Source organism: Oryctolagus cuniculus, chromosome 1 (assembly GCF_964237555.1).
Source record: "Oryctolagus cuniculus chromosome 1, mOryCun1.1, whole genome shotgun sequence".
NCBI classification, from domain to species: Eukaryota; Metazoa; Chordata; class Mammalia; order Lagomorpha; family Leporidae; genus Oryctolagus; species Oryctolagus cuniculus.
The window spans coordinates 63,516,411-63,530,580 of record NC_091432.1 but is presented as its reverse complement, the minus strand read 5'-3'; the positions used below and the strand labels follow the sequence as shown (position 1 = coordinate 63,530,580).

Genomic DNA, 14,170 nt, shown 5'->3' with positions numbered 1-14,170 from the left:
ATTTGGGCGCCAGTTCAAGTTCCAGCTGCTCCACTTCCTAGCCAGCTCCCTGCTAATGAGCCTGGAAAAGCAGTGGAAGATGGTTCAAGTGCTTGGGCTCCTGCACCCACATGGGTGACCTGGGAGAAACTCCTGACTCTTGGCTTCAGATCAGCCCTACTCTGGCCGTTGTAGCCATTTGGGGAATGAACCAGCAGGTGGAAGATCTCATGCTCTGTGTTTGTTTCTCTTCATTCTCTCTCTCTGTAACTGTGCTCTTCAAATAAATAAATTTTAAATTTTGAAATCCATGCAGTTTTTTTTTTTTTGCAGTATGCATTTTCTATGAACTTTTTTTTTCTTAAGATTTTATTTATTTATTTGACAGAGTTACAGACAGTGAGGGAGAGACAGAGAGAAAGGTCTTCCATCTGCTGGTTCACGCCTCAGTGGCCAAAGCTGTGTCAATCTGAAGCCAGGAGCCAGGAACTCTGTCTGGGTCTCCCACACAGGTGCAGGGGTCCAAGGACTTAGGCCACCTACTGCTTTCCCAGGCCTCAGCAGAGAGCTGGATTGGAAGAGGAGCAGCCAGGACTAGAACCCGGTGCCCATATGGAATACTGGCACCGAAGGCAGAGGATTAACCTACTGAGCCACAGTGCTGGCTCCTTTATGAACTTTTTAAAAAAAGACTTACTTGTTTGAAGGCAGAGTGACAGAGAGCGAGGGAAGTTGGGAAAGAGAGCGATAGACAAAGAAAGATTGATATTCCTTCTGCCAGCTCATTCCCCAAAGGGCCACAACAACTGGGGCTGGGTTATGCCAAAGCCAGGGGCCAGGAACTCTGTCTGGGTCTCCCATGTGGGTTGCAGGGGTCCAGGTATTTGGGCCATCCTCTGCTGCTTTCCCAGGCACATCAGCAGTGGATTGATCGGATAGCATGCTTAGCAGACTGGACTCCAGCCGGTGCTCCAGTATGAGGTGCTGGCACCACAAATGGTGCTTACTCTATTGGGCCACGGATGCCAACCCTTCAACTTTTTTTCATTACCTAAAATCTTGGCCCTTTTTGGGCTTCCTTTGTTTCCAATCCTATTACATTGAATCGTATCATCAAGATATTCTGGATGGGGAGAAGTGAGTTGATGTGTGTGTGTGTGTGTGTGTGTTTAAGATTTAGTTATTTTACTTGAAAGTCACAGTTACACAGAGAGAGAAGGAGAGGCAGGGAGAGGGAGAGGGAGAGCGAGAGGGAGAGCGAGAGGGAAAGAGGTCTTCCATCTGCTGGTTTACTCCCCAGATGGCCGCAACTGCCAGAGCTGTGCCGATCTGAAGCCAGGAGCTTTTTCCAGGTCTCCCATGTGGGTACAGGGGCCTAAGGACTTGGGCCATCTTTTAATGCTTTCCCAGGCCATAGCAGAGAGCTGGATTGGAAGTGGAGCAGCCAGGTCTCGAATCAGCACCCATGTGGGATGCCAGCACTGCAGGCAGTGGCTTTCCCTGCTATTCCACAGTGCTGGCCCCATGTTGATGTGTTATTTTAGTGGGCAAGAATATTGTGTGCCCTTACTTAACTGGTAGACATCCTGTCCTATATGTAACTTCTGTTTGAGAAATCAGGTAGATGTGTGGGTAACCCTGAAAGCTTCAGTTTAGTGCTCCTGAGTTGTGATTAGTCTCTGTCTTAATTTTGCTTGTTATTGTTTAGTATAACATAGTGCAGAAAAGTACATGAAGTGTGCAGCTCGATGACTTTCCAGCGTGCATGCACATATGTAACTAGAGTTCCTATCGAGAGACAGAGCCTTCCCAGCATACCTTTCATCCCTTCTCCAAATGCTTTCTCTTGCTATTTGCTTTTTCAGTGTACTAAAACTGTATGTGGGGACGGTGACTCTAAGTTCCTAAGTGGGTGGCTCCTGGTTGTCTTGGGAAGAGTCTGCTGCAGATTTGGAGCTGGAAGACCAGAGTTACGTGGTGATTCTGTTGCTTTTTAGCTGTGTGACCTTGGGCAAGATACTTAACTTTTCCGAACTTCACTCTTGTTGTTAAAGTGAAAATAGTAACATGTACCTCGCAGAGCTATTGTTAGGATCATGTGAAATACTTGTAAAGGAGAAACATTTTGTCACTGTAAAGAACACATACAAATTCCAGTCATTTCTGGCGAGGGAAGCAGAATCCCAAGCAGTAAGTGATATAAAACCGAAGTAAGGAGAAAAAATGAAGAGTGATCCCCAAATCCACCCTCTTACCCATTTCTTGTTGTTATTGACATTGGTGTGGTCACTGGTTTTCTCCTCCCCAAATGCAAATAGTATTAAGGACCAAAAGTGAATCCCCAGAGATCTGGGCTTTCTCCCACAGCTTTTTTTTTTTTTTTTTTTTTTTTAAAGATTTTATTTATTTGAAAAGGAGAGTTAAACAGAGAGAGGGAGAGAGAAATAGAGATCTTCTATATGCTAGTTCACTCCCCAAAAGGCTGCAACAAAGCCAGCAGCCAAAAGCCAGGAGTTTCATCTAGGTCTCCCACAAAGGTGCAGGGGCCCAAGCATGTGGGCCATCTTCTGCTGCTTTCCCAGGTGCATTAGCAGGGAGCTGGATTGGAAATGAAGCAGCCAGGACACCAACTGGTGCCAATATGGAATGCTGGCATTGCAGGCGGCAGCTTAACCTGGTCTGCCACAGTGCTGACTTGACTCCCAAAGCCTTTTACTTCTTCTCTTAATGCTACTGCCCAGAGCTGTTTAAGGAGGAGGCCTTGGTGGAAGATGAACACATTTCAATTGCAAGTGAATACACCAAGTCTTTATAGGACTAATAAATAAGTGTGACCCTACCCTAGACCATAAGGATGACCTTTCGGCTAATGAGTATTTGGCTTGTAATAGCAGCTAGCATTTATCTCTGTACCAAGTATTGTGTTAAATACATTACATATACTATTTTTGTTACTTTCTCACACAGTTGATATAAGGAATTAACAAAAATATTATTCCCATTTTACAGATGGGGAAACTGAGGGGACAGAGAGGTTAAATAACTTGCCAAAGGTTGCACAGTTGTTAAGCTTTGGAGCCACAGTTTGAAATAAGGCTGTCTTATCTGCAGACCTCATACTTTTAGCCATATGGCTCCTTCCTCTTTTTTATTTATTTATTTATTTATTTATTTATTTATAAAAGACTTTTTATTTACTTGAGAGGCAGAGTTACAGATGGTGAGAGGGAGAGACAGAAAGAAAGGTCTTCCATCTGCTGGTTCACTCCCCAAATGACTGCAACAGCTGGAGCTGAACCGATCCAAAGCCAGGAGCCTCTTCCGGGTCTCCCAAGTGAGTGCATGAGCCCAAGGACTTGGGCCATCTTCCATTGCTTTCCCAGGCCATAGCAGAGAGCTGAATCAGAAGAGGAGAAGCCAGGACTAGAACCAGCACCCATGTGGGATGCCGGCACAGCAGGCAAAGGATTAACCTACTGCACCACAGCACTGGCCCCAGCTCCTTCCTCTTGTTTCTTCCCGTTCCAGTCTGTGCTTCATGTAGTTACCTTTCTGAAACTTAGCTCTGATCATGTTGCTCTCCTTTACCCCTTCCTTGTGGAAACTTTGATTAGCTTCCATCACCTACAGAATAAAATCTGAATTCATTAGCAAGATGCAGTGCCTCACAATTTAGTACTGCTTATCTTTATCATTTGTGGCTCCTTTAAGTTGCATACCATAGCTTGAGTGTAATATGCTCTGGCTGTGCACATGCTGCCTTCTCTGCCTAGAATGTGTTCTTTTAACTTTGGATGAAGCCCTCCTCATCCAACTCCTGCTTAAGTATCTACCTTAGGTGTTATTTCTTGGTAAAGCTTTCTCTACCATCGAATCCTGGGTTAGTACCTCCTGGCTCCTCTAAACCAATACCTTCTTTTTTTCTGTTCTAAATTCTTTTCACCAAAGCAAGAACCTTAGAGATCTCTTCAGTGCCCCACCTTCTCCACTCCCCTATATGCTTAAAGAATTGGGGTCACCTCTGTAGTGCCTTTTAAATATGAGGATATGTCAGAAGGTTTATGGAAAATGGGATTAAAAGTATTTTATTTGGGTCGGCACCGCGGCTCAGTAGGCTAATCCTCCGCCTTGCAGCGCCGGCACACCGGGTTCTAGTCCCGGTCAGGGCGCCGGATTCTGTCCCGGTTGCCCCTCTTCCAGGCCAGCTCTCTGCTGTGGCCCGGGAGTGCAGTGGAGGATGGCCCAAGTGCTTGGGCCCTGCACCCCATGGGAGACCAGGATAAGCACTTGGCTCCTGCCTTCGGATCAGTGTGGTGCGCCGGCCGCGGCGGCCATTGAGGGGTGAAGCAACAGCAAAGGAAGACCTTTCTCTCTGTCTCTCTCTCTCACTGTCCACTCTGCCTGTCAAAGAAAAAAAAATGTATTTTATTTGGTGCAAAAATGTGAAATCCTTATACACAAAGGGGGAGTCTTCAAAAAAGTTTGTGGAAAATGCGTATTATTAGAAAAGCTATGATGTGTCTGGAGAGAAGTATGAAGTACTAGGTGTGCTTTATGAAAAGATGACTCTGGCACAACATTGAGTCCAGAAGTAGAAAACAGAGTTAGGTGCCGGTTATAGTGGTAGAGATAAAACTGCTTTGCCATGGCAGAAGCAGCAGGAACTAAAAGGAAAAGTATAAGAGGTCACCAGAATGTGTATGGAAAATGGAATAAAAAATAAGTTTATTTTGGTGCAAAGTGTTTTGAAATGCATGCGTATCAGGGAGGCGGTCATTGTGGCACAGCGGATTAAGCTACCACTTGGGACACCAGCATCTCACATCAGGTGCTGGATAGAGTTCTGGCTACTTTACTTCTGCTCCAGCTCCCTGCTAATGCATCTGGGAAAGCAGTGGAAGACAGCTCCAGTGCTTGGGCCCCTGCCACCCATGTGGGAGACCTGGATAAAGTTCCTGGCTCTCAGCATCTTATTGACCCAGCCCTAGCTGTTGCAGGTGTTTGAATCAGCAGGTGGAAGATCCATCTCTGTCTTTGTCCCCCAACCTTCCCTTCTCTCTTTCTCTGCCTTAAAAATAAACAAGTATTTTTAAAAAATTTATGGAAAATATGTATTATGAATTTAAGGCTCACTGCTCTTTAGTTAGTCTCTGTGTGTTGGTCTGCACTGGTCTTGCCCTTATTACCTCACCTTCCTTACAGCACCCCCAAGCCCGTGTTCTTTATGGTTATAGTTGTGTTTGCTTCTCCACAGGACTATAAACTTCAGTTTAAAGATTGTGCAAGTCTAAAAAAAAGAATAAGACTGTGTAATTCATCTTTATTTCACCAGCATAGTATGGTAGAAGTGTTCATTTCATGTTTACAGTTGAATATCTCTGACAAAAGGGTCATTAATTCTTAGTAAAGAGTAGCAGATCTTACGTAGTTTGGAGAATTTACATTCCAAGGAAGAAAAACTTAGCTCTACAAGGGAGAAGTTTCTGTTATTAGGAAGACTGCATGTGTGGAATTTTGTACTTTTTAGAGATGGATGTAGCTCATGATGATCAGGTAATTTAACATCTTTAAAATGGGGGCAGTAACGCCTGCACTGTCATCGAAAGGTCTTTTCATGACCTTTGGCGGGGACAGTGTGAAATTTGAATGCCTACTTTGAAGAGAAAGATCTAGGTGGTAGCTGAGATGTGCTAGAGAGAACAGTGGATTTAGAGGACTTGAGTTAGACTTCTGGCTCTGCCACCTGGGCTATCAACCTTGGGGCAGGTATTTTCTTCTTACTGAGTCCTAATCTATAAAATTGGAATAAACATGCTCGCCTCTCAGGATTCTTTGGGAAGATTAATTGAGATGAGAGACAAGCCTTCGTTAAATTCTTGAAGTCTGTTCAGATGTGTGGGTTTTGTTTTATCATGCTCACGTTGACGTGGAGGCTGCTTACTTCACTCAGCAGCAGCATATGAACATGTTGGGCTCTGTAGTCAATCTAGCTTCCTATTTAGAATCTGCCCCGTTAATAGTTGTGGTGTTTATTTCTATCCGTGGTGAAAGGTGTTCTGGTGTGGTAGAAGAAGTGGACTTGGAACAAGACAGACAGGGGTCTCAGCACTGTGTAGGGTCTGAGAGGGAGGTATAGAGAGCTACTTTTCTTTACACGGGTGTAGTTTAAAAACGCACTTTATGGCTTTTCTATATGAAAGGCTACCTTGTAATGCCCAAGTACAGCTCCAGTCACCTTCCATGGAATGCTAGGCTCAGAACTGCTGGTTTCCAAGAGTCCCCTCCTTTCATGTGAGTATGGACAAAGCACCCACATGTGCCTCACTTTGGGACTGGGACTCTTTTTTTTTTTTTTTTTTTTTTTTTGACAGGCAGAGTGGACAGTGAGAGAGAGAGACAGAGAAAGGTCTTCCTTTGCCGTTGGTTCACCCTCCAATGGCTGCCGTGGCTGGCACGCTGCGGCCGGTGCACCTTGCTGATCCGATGGCAGGAGCCAGGTACTTCTCCTGGTCTCCCATGGGGTGCAGGGCCCAAGCACTTGGGCCATCCTCCACTGCACTCCCTGGTCACAGCAGAGAGCTGGCCTGGAAGAGGGGCAACCAGGACAGAATCTGGCGCCCCGACAGGGACTAGAACCTGGTTTTCCGGCGCCGCAAGGCGGAAGATTAGCCTAGTGAGCCGTGGCGCCGGCAAGGGACTGGGACTCATTTGCTAATTCTTTCGAATGGAAACTGTAACCAGTGATGCTTTGACTGAGCTCTGAGATTAGTTCTGTGGCAACAGTGGTGACAGCTGAGGTGGTGTGGCATGCTGGCGGTGGGGATGGGTAGGGGTGTTTAATGCTATCTTGCAGAAGAATTTTGGGCATTTTTGGAGGTAGAAAGATACTTTAGTTATGATCGCCGGCGCCGCGGCTCACTAGGCTAATCCTCCGCTTAGTGGCGCCGGCACACCAGGTTCTAGTCCCGGTCGGGGAGCCGGATTCTGTCCCGGTTGCCCCTCTTCCAGGCCAGCCCTCTGCTGTGGCCAGGGAGTGCAGTGGAGGATGGTCCAGGTGCTTGGGCCCTGCACCCCATGGGAGACCAGGAGAAGCACCTGGCTCCTGGCTCCTGCCATTGGATCAGTGCGGTGCGCCGGCCGCAGCGCGCAGGCCGCGGCGGCCATTGGAGGGTGAACCAACGGCAAAAGGAAGACCTCTCTCTCTCTCTCTCTCTCTCTCTCTCTCTCTCTCTCTCTCTCACACTGTCCACTCTGCCTGTCAAAAAAAGAAAAAAAAAAGTTATGATCTAACCCAATCCCCTTCTTTCGATGAGATTCAAGCCAGGGCAAGTGACTCGCCTTAAGCCACGTAACTAATTAGTGAGGGACCCAGAACTCACCTCCAGGGGCTTTAAGCAGTGGATGGAGTGTGTTTTCTCCCACTGAGGAGGCTGTCTCCAGGAGTTACAAATCTTTACAGTAACACTGTTTCCCCTTCTTTCAGTTTCTTTTGCCTCTCTTATCATCAGTTCTGCACTTGTGTGCAAGCATTGCGCTGTATGTGTTGCCTGTCAGGACAGAGCCATTTTCCTCCTCTGTGACAATGAAACAGGGTGAACAGGTTCTTAAGGTGGTTTGCAGAAGGACCTTCTTGTGGGAGCACTGAGGGGGCCTCTTAGATGTTATAGTGAATCCTCTCTGGGTTTTGATTTGCCCTCTGCTTCTCCCCAGGAAACCCCAAGCTTACCAACACTGACTCACTAATCAGCCTCTACCCCCAGGAGAGGGAGAATAGGGCAAGGTGGCTAAGATGGAGGTCAGGCTTCTGACACAGTCCTTCCCGCAGCCAGCAGCCTGAGTGTCTCCAGCGCCCCTCCTCGCAGAATCCTTCTCTTTAAGTTTCTGCAGAGGAGTTTTGGTCCTTTAATGTTTGTAAAGTTCTTGTATCCTCATCAAAAAAGTCTTTAGTGATGACTTTTGAAATTAGAACTGTTTGAGTGTTTTGATTAAAAAGATGGTTTTTATGAGGAAGTAGAAGTACAAGGCTTCTTTGAGCCGCTGAGAGTGTGCTAGCTTTTGTTCATTCATCCAGTGGTTGCCTGCTTAAGAGCAGTTGAGAATAATGTAGGGAGATAATAGACAAGTCACTACTTATGTGACTCAGTCATGTAAGTAAGTCACTTGATTCCTCAGCCTCAGATTTCCTCATCTTTAAAATTGCTCTATGTAACTTAGCCTTCTAGTCATTTCTCTGCCACTTGATGTCCTGGCATTATAATTACCTAAAGACTATCATTATTGTCGTTGCTGTTACTCTTGTAATTAATAGCTAGCACTTAATGAGCACTTACTATGCGTAAGGCACTATGCTAAACACTTCCCGTGCTTTATTTTGTTTAATCCTCACAATAACCCAATGAGGTAAATACTATGATTATTCCTATTTTACAGAAAAGAAAACTCAGTATTAGAAAGATTGAATAATTTGCCTAAGGTCACATGCTAGTAAGTATTGGAGCCAAAATTTGAGCCCAGTTGGGTCTGTCCCTAGAGCCAGTCCTTTACATGGTCATCTCGTCTAATTCTCAGGACCCTCTATAACTTTATAGATCTGCCTAGGCTTGGGTAAGGGCATAAATGGCTCTAGAAGGTAAAACTGGAGCCAAGTCCTAGAAGAGCTTGAATGCCAGGCTAATTATCTGTGTTAGAATCATCCCATTTCTGGAGAGTTCAGGGGAATTGTTCTCTCCTAATCGTCATTTGAAACTTTATTTTTTTTTAATTTTTAAAAAAAATTTATTTATTTATTTGAATGACAGAGTTACAGAGAGGCAGAGGCACAGAGAGAGAGGTGTCTTCCTCCACTGGTTTGCTCCCCAGATGACCGCAACAGCCAGAGCTGTAACAATCTGAAGCTAGGAGCCAGGAGCCTCCTTCGGGTCTCCCTCATGGTTGCAGAGACCGAAGCACTTGCACCATCCTCTACTGCTTTCCCAGGCCACAGCAGAGAGCTAGATTGGAAGTAGAGTGGCTGGGACTTGAACCGGCACCCATATAGGATGCCAGCACTGCAGGCAGCAGCTTTACCTGCTAAACCACAGTGCTAGCCCTGTTTGAAACTTTAAAAAGATGGTAATATACATTAAAAATTAACATTTACAGTTGAAAGCTTTCTCTATTTCACTCTCTTCCTCTCATTCTCTCTCTCCCTCTTTTTTTTTTTTCTTTTTGTTAGAGAGAGAGAGAGAGAGAGAGAGAGAGAGAGAGAGAAAGAGATCTCATCTGGTTCATTCCCCAAATGCTTGCCTGGCCTGGGAGTTGAAACCAGGAAAAACACAAATTGAATCAGGTTTCTCACATTGTCAGTGGCAGGAACTGAAGTACTTGAACGATTACTGCTGCCTCCCAGGGTCTGCATCAGCAGGAAGCTGGATTGGGAGCCAGAATCTATATGGGATGCGCATCCCAACCAGGGTGCTCACTGCTGGGTCACATATACACTGTCCAGTGCCAGAGACAGAACATTATCAGACCTTTGAAATACCCTGAGTGCTATTAGCCAATCCCTGGATCTCAGCCAACTTCCAGCCTCCAGCACCTGAATTGTTAGCCATTTTCTTTTCTTTCTTTAATTCCTTTTCTTTTTTAAACAAATGATTTTGCTACTGCTAGCCCGCCTACTAAGGACAATGAGGGGAAGCTTGAGGAATCAGGAATGGAGCCATGTGGCCTGCCTGCTGCCTGTCTGGACTGTGAGCAGAGGGGAGGAGGAGGGGCTGGAGAAACTGGCCTGGCTCCCTGTGCTGTCTGGAAGTGCTGGCTCAGAAGCTTGGCAACTTCTCACAGAAGTTCCAGAGGAGACTCATCCCTTCTGAGGCTGCACAGCTAGAAACTGTTGCCTTGAGGTTAGAGCAAGGTAGGGCAGGGAGACCTCTTGTGTTTCTTGAGGTACAGGATCAGTTCTCTCCTGGAGTATGAAACGTGGGGCCTCATACAATGCCAGACTTGGCCAGGATGATTTTAGCAGGCCTCCTGTCTATTACAGCTCATACATTTTCTGGAGTGTTGATTGTGCCAGTCTTTAAATTATATTTTCCACTTTGTTTTTTCTATAAAAATTTTGGTATTTGCTTTGCTTTTGTTTTTGTAGTGCTGCTTTGAATAGGAACTCCCTTTCTACTAACAGTAATTGCTAACCATATATTACAAATGAACCCCTTGGAGGAGGCTGTAGGCCCTAGGAGAAGTACGGGAGTGATAGGGAAGTTCTACAGCAATAGGCCTTGGTCTGACCCCTGCCCTCATCCCCACCTTATCCCTCCCACTCACAGTCATTTTCTTGTGGTGGGGGTGTGTGTGTGTGTGTGTGTGTGTGTGTTGAATTTGGAAACCTGCCATCCTGATGTAGTTCTTTGGAACAGATTTGAGGAGTTCTAATGTGCTAGGTACTGTGGGGGATCACAGAGAGAGATGGAGCTGGTTATGCCCTTGAGAAATTCACTTCGTAGGTGTGAAGACAAGATTTTCATGCATGTACACGGAAGGTAGCCCAAGTGCCTATGTAGATACTCTTTCTCATCACCAGAGTAATACATTGTTATTAAAAATTAATTCAGAGGGGCCGGTGCTGTGGCGCAGCAGGTTAAAGCCCTGGCCTGAAGTGCCGGCATCCCATATGGGCGCCAGTTCTAGTCCCAGCTGCTCCTCTTCCAATCCAGCTCTCTGCTGTGGCCTGAGAAAACAGTAGAAGATGGCCCAAGTCTTGGGCCCCTGCACCCGCCTGGGAGTCCTGGAAGAAGCTCCTGGCTCCTGGCTTCGTATCGGCACAGCTCTGGCTGTTGCAGCCATCTGGGGAGTGAACCAGTGAATGGAAGACCACTCTGTCTTTACCTCTCTCTCTGTCTCTCCTCTCTGTGTAACTCTGACTTTCAAATGAATAAATCTTTTTTAAAAATTAATTCAGAACAGGCATTTCATTCAGTGGTTCAGATGCCACTTGGGGAGCCTGCATTCTGCGTTTAAGTGCCTAGGTTTGAGTCCCAGCTCCATTTCTGATCCAGCTTCTTGCTAACGCAAACCCTGGGAAAGGGTGGGTTCCTGCCACCCATGTAGAAGACAGATTAAGTTCTACGCTTCCAGCTTTAGCTTGGTCCAGTCCTGGCTGTTTTAGGCATTTGAAGAATGAACCAATGGATAGGAGATTTCTCTTTTTCTGCTTTTCAAATAAAATGAAAATAAATACATAAAATTTGTAATAAAAATGACCAAACATAAACATCCAGTGTAGAAAGTCCTCAAGTGAATCTCCCTCACAACCTAACTCCTTTGCCAAGATAACCACTGCTCCATGCTTAATATTTGAGGAGATTTGGGATTGAGCTGGATCCTAATGTGAAATCTAGATAGGCATTCTGGTAGGAAGAATGCAGGCATCCGGAGGATCCAGCCTCCTCTAGGAGGAGCACCTTCCCTAGCTTCCCACCAAAAGATGAGCCAAATTCTGCTTGGAAACCTTGCTGCCAGGGAGCAAAATGCCAAATAGGAGCCCATCTCTGTGAAGCACCCATCTTGTGCTTATGTACTAGGCACTGTGTTGGGTACCTTATAGATGTTACTGAATTAATCATCATCTTTATAATGGAGGTGTCTTTTAAAATATGTAAATTTGTGTATTTTCATTTTATTTGAAATGCAGGAAGATAAAACTTCCATCTGTTGGTTCACTCCCCAGATGCCCACAATAGCCAGGCATGGGCCTGGCCAAGGCCAGAAACCCAGAATTCACTTTGGGGTTCTCATGTAGGTGGCAGAGACCCAGATACTTACTGAGACATTATCTGCTGCCTCCCAGGGTGTCCATTAGCAGGAAAATGGACTCAGCTAGGCACTCTGATATGGGATGCAGGCGTGTAACCGCTGTGCCAAATGCCTGCCCCAAAGGAGTTGTCTTTGTCTCTGTTTTACAAATAGGAATACTAAGGCTCAGAGGTTACTGGCCAGTGTTCCATAATTAGCATCAAGTGGTGGAGTGTTCTGCCATTCACTCACTCTGTGGCTGTTTCCTCAGCTCTAGAGTTGGGTGGTCAGAGTACCTGCTTCATTAGGGTTAACTAGCCAGTACACATTAGGCCCTCTCAGCACTGGCTGCTGTTAGACCTGTTTTCTCTCTTGCTGTGACCCCTCCTCATCCCTTCAGGTTAATTCTGATGTCAGCCCTCACACATCCTCCTGTGCAGTCCTGAGTAGTCTCTCACATTCTTTCCATTCTCTGAGCTGCCCTCCTTGCTCCTCCTCTGCTCTGTTCTATTGTGGCAACCTCCTGCCTCAGCTCCTTGCTGCCAGTCTTTATTTTATACATCAGAAGAAACTTGGAGCACAGTTCTCCCACCACAGCTCTGTGTTAAAAACAAACAACTAAATAAACCGCCAAACCTTTATTTGGCTTGAAGCCCAGGATTCTCTAGCTCTCTGACCTTAGCTCATCCTTCAAACCTATTCCACAGTCCTCTCTGCTTTCTGTTCCCCCAGCCCCTCCGTTTCTATTGGGGGCATCTCTGTCTGTGTGTTTCAGGATCTAAGTCACAGTATTACTTCATTTTGTAAAACCTTACTTACTCAACAACTCGTTACAATGTTTCCATGCATCTTTTGGAGTTAGCATTTACAGTCTTGAAACATAACTTTCAAATTATATTTCTCATCTTCGACTACCTCAGCAGAAATGCTAGGTTTGATTCATTTTTGTTTATTCTCTGCAATGCCCTGTTATAGCACTGCCTTGTGCATAGTAGATACTCAAAAGATGTGATGTAAGAGGACCGGGTTCCTGTTACCTAGCTAATGGGTTTCTCTAGCAGGCTGAGGGTCTCTGTTGAGTGGGTGGAAACGCTGCGGTTTTGTCTGCTCAGAGTCAGACATCTTTTCTGTGCCGCCGTGTAGGAGAGACGGACTGTAGACTCTGCCCATGGGTCCCAGTGCCGTGTCTGTTAAGGGCTCCAGCCAGTGCCTGCCGTACTCAAATCCCGTGCCTTGGCCCCTCAGCCCCTCCCCACAAAGCTCAGCGGAACAGGGGATTAGGTTCTGGCAGCACAGCTGGGATTTTGGCGGCCATTCCACAGTCGACAATAGCACGCAGCCACCCGAACAGGACAGCGCAGGCCTGCGCTCCGGGGCCAGAATCTGCCTGGGCTTCTTGTTTGGGTGGCCGAGGGGGAGGAGCGGGCACAGCGCGGCATCCTGGCCTTGCCACGCGGAAGGTACGGGCTGGAGAGATACCCTCGGGGAATGGGCTTGGGGGGCGTCCCTGTCCCGGAGCAGGCGGTGCCCACGGAAGGAGGTGAGGCGCTTTGTGTGCCGCGAGAGAACGGCCTGTGTATGCTTAGACACGGTCCGACCTGGAGCAGCAGGAAGCTGCCCCCGTGAAAAGGGCCTGCGTTCTTGCTTGCTCTTCAGAGCCTCTGTTCCCGGGTCTTCCACCCTGCCCTGCTCGCCTCTTTGCAGGGGCTGATCTAATCTGCAGGGCAGCTGTGGCCTACCCTTCCGTTGCTGGCCAGGGAGCCGGACTGGCTGTCACTGCCGCCTTAAGCCTCGGATGGAACAGAGAGCCAAGGGGGAGTGTCCGGGGACCTCACTCAGGTTTGTCAGGCGGGCCGCTGGGAGACGTTTTGTGTGTGTATGCCCCAGTGTGGCTTGGCCCCCGCTGCCGCCGCTGCAGTTCAGTCGTTTCGCCTGCCCGCGCGTGCCCCCTCCCCCTCCCGCTCCCCCCAGGCGCCCCGTTCCCTTGTTTGTGGACCCAGCGCTGCCGCCGCCGCCGCCGCCGCCGCCGCGGCCCCTCCTCTGGGGCGGCCCCTCCCCCACCCGCCCAGGGCCCCGGCCCCGGCCTCGCGCGCTCGCCGCTCGCCGCCTGCGGAAGCTCGCTGTGCCTTTAAAGAAAGCAGACTCCTGGCGGTGACGCACTGCTGGCTGTCAGCCAGGAAGATCGCTCCTGCCAGGCTGACTGAGAAGAAAACCAACAACTTTTCTTTTGTGTGTGGGGTTACTTTCCACTGCCCCCCTCCTCCTCTCCTTTCAAGATTTAAATGCTAATGGCGGATTAAAACCTGTAGATACGTTTGGCTTTAGGAATCTGGTAAGGCCCCCTGCACTGAGACTTTCTCTCCCTCACTGTTTCTCTGGGTTTTTTGTTCCAACATGGACGAGGGGGTGGGGTGGA

The 14,170-nt window shown here is 47.4% G+C and overlaps 1 protein-coding gene across 10 annotated transcripts in view; it reads left to right on the top strand.

Annotated features, from left to right (window-relative positions):
* NUMA1 (nuclear mitotic apparatus protein 1) overlaps window positions 1-14,170 on the top strand; it is an 86,757-nt gene that overhangs the window by 29,415 nt on the left and 43,172 nt on the right. For 3 of the 10 annotated variants that reach the window (XM_051822742.2, XM_051822749.2, XM_017349879.3), the window contains exon 1: window positions 13,823-14,086. The exons of 3 other annotated variants lie outside the window; for them this stretch is intronic. The gene's annotated coding sequence lies outside the window, so the exon portion shown is untranslated. Of the gene's footprint in view, window positions 1-13,052; window positions 13,594-13,822; window positions 14,087-14,170 lie in introns of those variants that run through there. 4 more of the 10 variants (XM_051822732.2, XM_070074690.1, XM_070074689.1 and 1 more) reach the window with 4 other exon arrangements.